Source organism: Alosa pseudoharengus, unplaced genomic scaffold, assembly GCF_046254945.1.
Source record: "Alosa pseudoharengus isolate Yale_2024_CS ecotype anadromous, Long Island Sound unplaced genomic scaffold, YU_APseudo_1.1 YU_APseudo_1.1_scf_22, whole genome shotgun sequence".
Classification (NCBI taxonomy): domain Eukaryota; kingdom Metazoa; phylum Chordata; class Actinopteri; order Clupeiformes; family Clupeidae; genus Alosa; species Alosa pseudoharengus.
In genome coordinates this window covers 19012224-19019548 of record NW_027468680.1, presented here as the reverse complement: position 1 = coordinate 19019548, position 7325 = coordinate 19012224, and positions in this window count along the sequence as shown.

The following is a 7325-nucleotide window of genomic DNA, read 5'->3' as shown; positions in this document are numbered from 1 at the left end:
ATAGAGAATCGCTTGTTTTCACATAAATCACATATGCTTATTAAAGACAATGGTATGGTTATTGTTATTTTCTCCAAACTGAATGCAGAATAAGGTGCTCCAACATTTCAATACTCCCACTGAGATACATGCAGATGCATTGTGCTGTAACAGGTTTCAAAGTAAATTTTGTCAGTTTATTTGCTTGCTTCTTTGTGAAAGTTCACCGGCTCCTTCAAATATTTCAGGATCTGGGTCTGGGATGGACTCAAAGCCAAAACCAGCAAGAAAAAGAGTTGAACAACCACATATTCAGAACAAGACCAAAGATGCAGCAGGTATGATAGACTTTTCTTTGGGAGTTACACATACATATATCACACCATTGAATCCAACCATAAGACATTGAGACCACACAATGATTCTAGAATACAATGATTCTGACTTTAGAAAGAGATACAAGTACATTCATTGATTTGTACATTAGCTAAACATGGGTGACTGAACCCAAACAAAATTCTCCTCTCTGTGTAGAACACGCTCTGAAGGTTGATGAGAGACTGCGTCTGGCCCGAGAGCGCAGGGAGCAACAGCAGAAGCAACTTGGTAAGACCAACACAAAAATCAGACCAGCTTTTAACTGTGCACCTGAAACTGTGACTGTTGAAGTTGGGGACCACAAAGGCCACTCACATGGGCCTTGTTGGTTCTGACTGTTTGAGGTTTCCTGATTCCTTCACGCAGCCTCGCGGGAGCAGGGGTGGCTGGCCAGGGAGGAGCGCGCCAAACGCCACTATGAGAAGCACCTGGAGGAGCGCCGGCGGAGGCTGGAGGAGCAGAGGGTGAAGGAGGAGAGGAGGAGGATGGCTGTGGAGGAGAAGAGGAGGCAGAGGCTCAATGAGGAGAGGGTGAGATGTCATTTGGATTTGCTTTTGTCCTCCACAGGATGTAGGGTGCTAGCTGAGCCATTGCTGGACAGACAGATGTATAGAGACATGGGTAGATGAATGGTGGTGAATCAATTATCAACTGAGGAGTGCATTTATATGTGTATTAAGCTCTGATATTAAGTACTTAAGAAGTACTTTGACTGATGTCTCATATCCATGCAGGAGCGCTATGAGCAGGTGGTGAAGAGGACCATGGAGAAGAGCCAAAAGGCCAAGCAAAGACTCAGCCAGCTCTCCAGACGAGCAAAACTCAATGCCAACAAGGGTAAAAAAGCAATGGGACGACTTCACTAATACATACATGAACACACAATTAGAATGAGACAGTACTGAACACACACACACAAAACTACAATACTCAACACACATACTAAAATTCCAAAAACTGTTCTGCTTCATCACAACTAACCCTTACTCTACAAGCTTTTGCTACTGAATTGATAGAATGCATACGATGCCCTGAGTTCTTCTAATCTTCAGCTTTTCCTTTCCCCTCTGCTCTGAATCTTACGTGTGTGCACTTCTGGGTATATGCTGTCCTCTCCTGTCGTCTTCTCTGCCCTGTGCATGTGCTGCTGCTCTGTGTTAGCTCCCCGCTGTCGGCCTCTGACTGAGTGGGAAAAGGACCTGGTCAGGCGCCTGCAGACCCCCACCATTGCCCAGCTGGCACGCAGCAGGAGTGTGGGCGCGTCAGTAGCAGACGCAGGTACCAGTCGTGCCCTCTCCAGTCTCCTTTTGCTTATGCCTCTCTCCTTTGTCAAGCCCTCAGCCTCCTGTTACCCCCCCCCCCCACACACACACACACACACAGACCATTGTTTCCAGAGGCCACTTTGATGCAGCAATATTGACTGTGTAGAGAATAGATAATAGATATCAGCTAATAGCCTGCTCGTGTCTAACAAAGGGCTCTTCTCTCTTCCTACTCTTTCCCTTTCTCATCCTGCGGTTTTCTTGTCCTGTCAATGTCTCATGTGCATCCTCATCCTGTCCATTTTGCTTCTTCTCCTCTAACTTCCAACAACACACAAACATACATATGCCTCACTAAATATGAACACTGATTTTTTTCCCCCTCATTAATTCACAAACACACATGCAATGCTCTTTTACTGCTAAATGAACTGATATACCATCCATTCCTGCATATGCATCAATCCAACAATGAAAACATTCAGTTCTTCATTGTTGTCGTCGTTCAGCCTCATGTCACCAGGTGCGCTCCAGCTCTGCTCATAAGGTGGAGTCATCCGATGCCAACACCCTCCGCAAAACACCAGCAATTAAACCCCATAACGTTACACATCGTAAAACCACAAAGCCAGAACAGGTGAGCATTACCCCTCCCTCTCTTGTTCTGATGCACAGATACTGCTGTGCTGTCGCTTGCTTTAATAGCCTTCCCACTTACCTCATTATCTGGTGTGATGTTCATTTGTCTGACAGTGCAAACAGAAATTAGTGAGCCCAGTTCAGAAGAGAAATTCCCCGAAGAATCTGAAGACTCAGATTCAGGCTGTCTCAGCAGTGAGACCGAGTCCACCCCCAGATCCCCCACCTGACAGGTATAAACATCACTGTTCTCAGATCATATACAAAAACATAACTGAATTCAAAGCTTTGTCAGAGTCTCTATTGAGTATCTGTATCTTTAGTTACATGCATTTAGTTACAGATATGTCTTGACCTTTGCATTGGAGATACATATCAGTTTAGAAGATTTTAGAAGGTTTTATCCCTGCTTCATGAAATTGTCCTGTTTGATAGGCCTGTTATCCGTGCGGTGAGCAGACGTCCTGCTCCACAGCTGGAGGGGCTTCTTCCACCCCTTCCAGAGGAGGACCCAGACCCTGGACCCCAATGTGACACACCACCACGGGATGGAGCTCCTGTTGGTGGAGACATTGTGGATGGAGTCCCACAGCAACAGCGGATGGAAGAGGGCCATCTAGACACGCCGCCTTCTAGCCCAAACAAGTGTCCAGCACCTACTGTCCAACTCGGTTGTGGCAGCCAAAGTGGTACATTAATTTTCTATTGTTCTTCAGATGGGTGTAACTACAGCTACAGTATGTCACAGTCTGGTAAAAGCATCTTGTCTAAAACAATGTGGATGCCTGTGTTAACGTTGCTCCAAACATGTTGCTGTAATAATATCAAAACAGATCCAAAAATGTGATTTAAAAAAAAAAACTTTTAGACTAATTGAATATCTCTTCTCCCTTTCCAGTCCAGCCTCCTCCAGCAGCCTCGTCCAATTGCAGCCGGTCCTCAGCGGGCACCACTGATCCAGAGGAGGCCTCGCGGATGCTGGCAGAGAAGCGCAGACAGGCCCGCCAGCAGAGGGAGGAGAAGAGGAGGGAGCAGTGTGAGAGGTGAGAGGTCACAAGGGGATGGATAGAATCAAGCGAAGAGGCAGATAAGATTGTGAAGTACAGAGTGCCAGTGGCAGAACAAAGTACTTGGCTTGATACTCTTGGTTTGGATTTTGATTGATTGCCTTTGATTGATTGATTGTTTGTGTGTGTGTGTGTGTGTGTGTGTGTGTGTGTGTGTGTGTGTGTGTGTGTGTGTGTGTGTGTGTGTGTGTGTGTGTGTGTGCGTGTGTGTGTGTGCGTGTGTGTGTGTGTGTGTGTGTGTGCGTGTGTGTGTTTCTTGGTGGATTGGTGTGTGTAGGCAGGCACAGGAGGAGTTGGCACGTAGGCAGGCAGAGGAGAATGCACGCCTACAGGCTGAAGCCCACCTGCGATTGGAGGAGGAGAGAAAGAGGGAGGAGAACGAGCGAAAACAGATGGAGGAGAAGAAACGGAGGGAGGAGGAGCAGAAACAGATTGAGGAGGAAAATGCCCGCCGGCTGCAGAGACAAGTAAGAGGATGACAAAACAAAACTAGTGCCACACTTCAATGCCAATGTAGTTTCAATCCTCATTTTTTTAAAGAGAAAGCCTCATGAATTAAAAACCAAAGTTCATGTCAAAATCTCCATTATGAAATCCAGTTTTAGAGTACAGAAGAATCAACTATACTAGATAAGACAGCGAAAATAGACTCTCTGGATTCAAAGTGTAAAAACATAAAGAACCCATACTGCATCTCTTTAGCATGTAACATTACTTATGATCTACTATCACTGAGGATACATGCAGCAGCTAATAAGTAAGATGTTGCCCAATAGTTGATCATTACTGTCCGGAAATTCATATTTCCGGAATATATGGCAGTGTTTCCCATACATTGACTTATTTGTGGTGGCCCACCACAATATCAACATTGACCACCACACAATGATTTTCCAGTTTGTACTATTTCAATTGGATGGAATTCTTTCATTGTAGAGCTACATGTATGTGAATCTTTGTAAAGCCTCTCCTTGTTTCTCTGTCTCTCAACGAACCTACATGCATGTTTAAAGACAACATTAACAATCCTGCGAGGCATAGAAGATGACTAGAAGGCTAAATTGTGCTTAAATCTGGTTAGCATCATAACCCCGCTGCGCTAATTTGTTAAAAACATTTGCATTCAAGTTATTTCTGCAAACCTACCACCACAAATATAATTAAATTCTGTGGGAAACACTGTATGGCCATTGAGAACTACTCTTAATCAGGAAGGAGGGAGAGATAAAACCGTTCCTTATAAATCATTCAGTCTTCTTGAACACAGTTGAGATCAAGGTTGCATAATCTCCCAAAAGAGCACCTCTGTCTCCAATATGACACAATATTTTCATCTTTAGCCTAATCCTGTTCGCTGTATACTTACTGCTTCATTCTGAGAACCATCCCTCAACATGTTACAGGTTTATGGTTAGACACACAGGGGTAGACACAGCAGACAGACAAACTGAAAGTTAAGCTATTTCTTTTTTGATTCTGTCTCAGAGGGAGGAAGAGGAGGCCCGTCAGAAAGAGATGGAGCTGAAGCGACAAAGAGACCAGCATTTCCAAAAGGAAGAGGAAGCGCGCCAGGAGAGGAAAAAGGTACGACCATTTTATGGGCCATTTTTTGGGCCTACAGGGGAAGCAGACAAAGGGGTTTACTATATATACGCACCGAAAATCATTTTTAACCTCATCATCATACGAGACCTTTCTCAGGGTTGAAGTTCTACAGTGAGGACAAGAGAACCCTTATATATAATTAGTTCATGACATGGGTCATAACAGTATGTTAAATTGGTAATGTTTTTCACGCTCCATAATTCTCCAGTAATAAGAGTATTATTATATTCCACCCTCTTCATTCTATGGTTTAATGGCATATTTTAGTCATCAGACAAGTATGTTATAAGACTGTCACTAAAATGATCATAGCTAGTACTAAAAGTGTTAACTATTAGTCACAGTTCAGTAGTTCAAAATATTCCAAGGTGTTTTTTTTCTTTACAGTTCATTATGTAAAAAGTGGTGTTAAATGGCTACTTTTTCCTTTTCTCCTCAGCGTCTGGATGAGATTATGAAGAGAACAAGGAAAGCCGACTCTTCTGAGAGGGTAAAGGAATTTCTAGGAAGCCTGCATGAATGAGATCAAAAGCAATTCCTGTCCATATATATTTCACAACTCCTTCTTTGAACACAAAGCTCTAGGCTTTTAGCTTTGAGTCGTGCATGTTATATCATAGGACCAGCACATGCATCAGCAGGTATCCAAGATGCAATTCTTCAAGCTGCTCTGTACTGTATAGAAACCGGCACCTGCCAGCACTGCTGTGATAGAACCGCAGCCTAAAGAGAACACGGAACCCATGGAGAACCACAGAGAGGATGTGATCCTGCTGTCTGGCCCGAGCCAGCCCAACAAGCTGGACTTGGATCCCAGAGAGGACGTGGTTCCGTCAGTGACCTTCAAAGAGCGGCGTTCCTTGCGCACCCTCACAGGGTTGGACCACATACAGTCTCAGCAGAGAGCTGGTGAGTTTCACTCACATTCCTCTGCAAACTCACAAAGATTGGCCAAACTACATTTCTCTACAGAAAAGTGCTATATTTTTCACATGTCAGGAATTGTCCATTTGGAGCTTTTTCTATTGTTCCGTTTGTTATCTCAGTCAATTGCTATGATATTTGTCTCTTCCTTTCAACAGAGGTCATCTGAGCACTATACACCTGGACTAGAAGAGGTCTAAGAAAACCTTTCACATTTCCACCAAGGCTGATGCAGATAGCATTAAGACCTGCACTTCAAGACGGCACTTAAGAGATATTTCTCCAATATCACTTGACAGACCTTCTGGTCAGCTTTAGAGTACTAACGTTAGTTTAGTCCTCTTGGTGGACATAACTGCCATTCACAATATTTTCCGTAGAGGCCTAGATGATAGATTGCTTTATAAGATATCCTTTCTACATTTAACATGTTATTATATTTATGTAATATGTGCTTGAAGCTGTTGTGTGTCACCGTTCAGGATTTTACTTGCAATGCTGCTACTTCTGCCTTATCAGAACTAGACGTTTTGAGTTATTTTCTTCCTCAGTGCTGGCTTAAGCTTTATCCATGACCTCACTCACTTTAAGTGAGACTCCTATCACGTGTTGCTGCTGAATCATGTCAGTCCCCAATGAGATATATTTCTCCCCAATCTATCACCAAATATAGTCTCTGTATCACTGACTGTTGTACTTGATAAGTAGGAACGTTCCTGGCAGTCCTTTATGTTATCACTAAGCTACCTTCCCAACGACACGTGCCGTGAGTTTAGTTTATGCAATACTATCTAGTATAAGGACATTGATAATGACATGGTATGTATACTGTTATGGAAAATCTTTTATGAAACAGAATAAAAACTCTTTAAAACTGAAGTGTTATCTTTCTTTCAGCAATCTATCATGTGTGTGCCTAAATGTAAAGGGTAAAAAGAACTTTCAGGGACCCATGAAAAGTGTGTGAAGCTGTGATGTTGCACCTGAGATTCTGCTGAGTAGCAAATCTGCCAGGCCTACCATGTTAAGGCGGTTGCTTTATTAGACAGTTGAACAAAGATCAATTGGTGTTGCTGACAAAACTGTGTTGCAGAAATAGAAACATCCTATTATTATGTAGCCTAGAGCTTTCATCTTGCATTTAACAGTAATTTGTAAAAAAAAATGTATGGATTTTGAAAGTTAAGTAGGCCTAAGTTGTTAGATAAAATGTAGGCCTAGGTCTATTTCTGTACTCCCTAAATGCAGACCTAGGCTACTGGCCATACATCGTTTTCTGTTGTAGGCTAATGAATTAAATGAAATGAAAGGTGCATTTCAACTGAACTGAAAGCCGCAATTCTGTTTCTATGTTATTGTTATTTTCATCAGAGTGACAGCCTACTGGGTTTGTTTCATGTTTGCCCCATGCCCAGATCCTATCCACGGCCTCCCTTTCGTTACGCCCCACCCATATTTAAATCTGGTC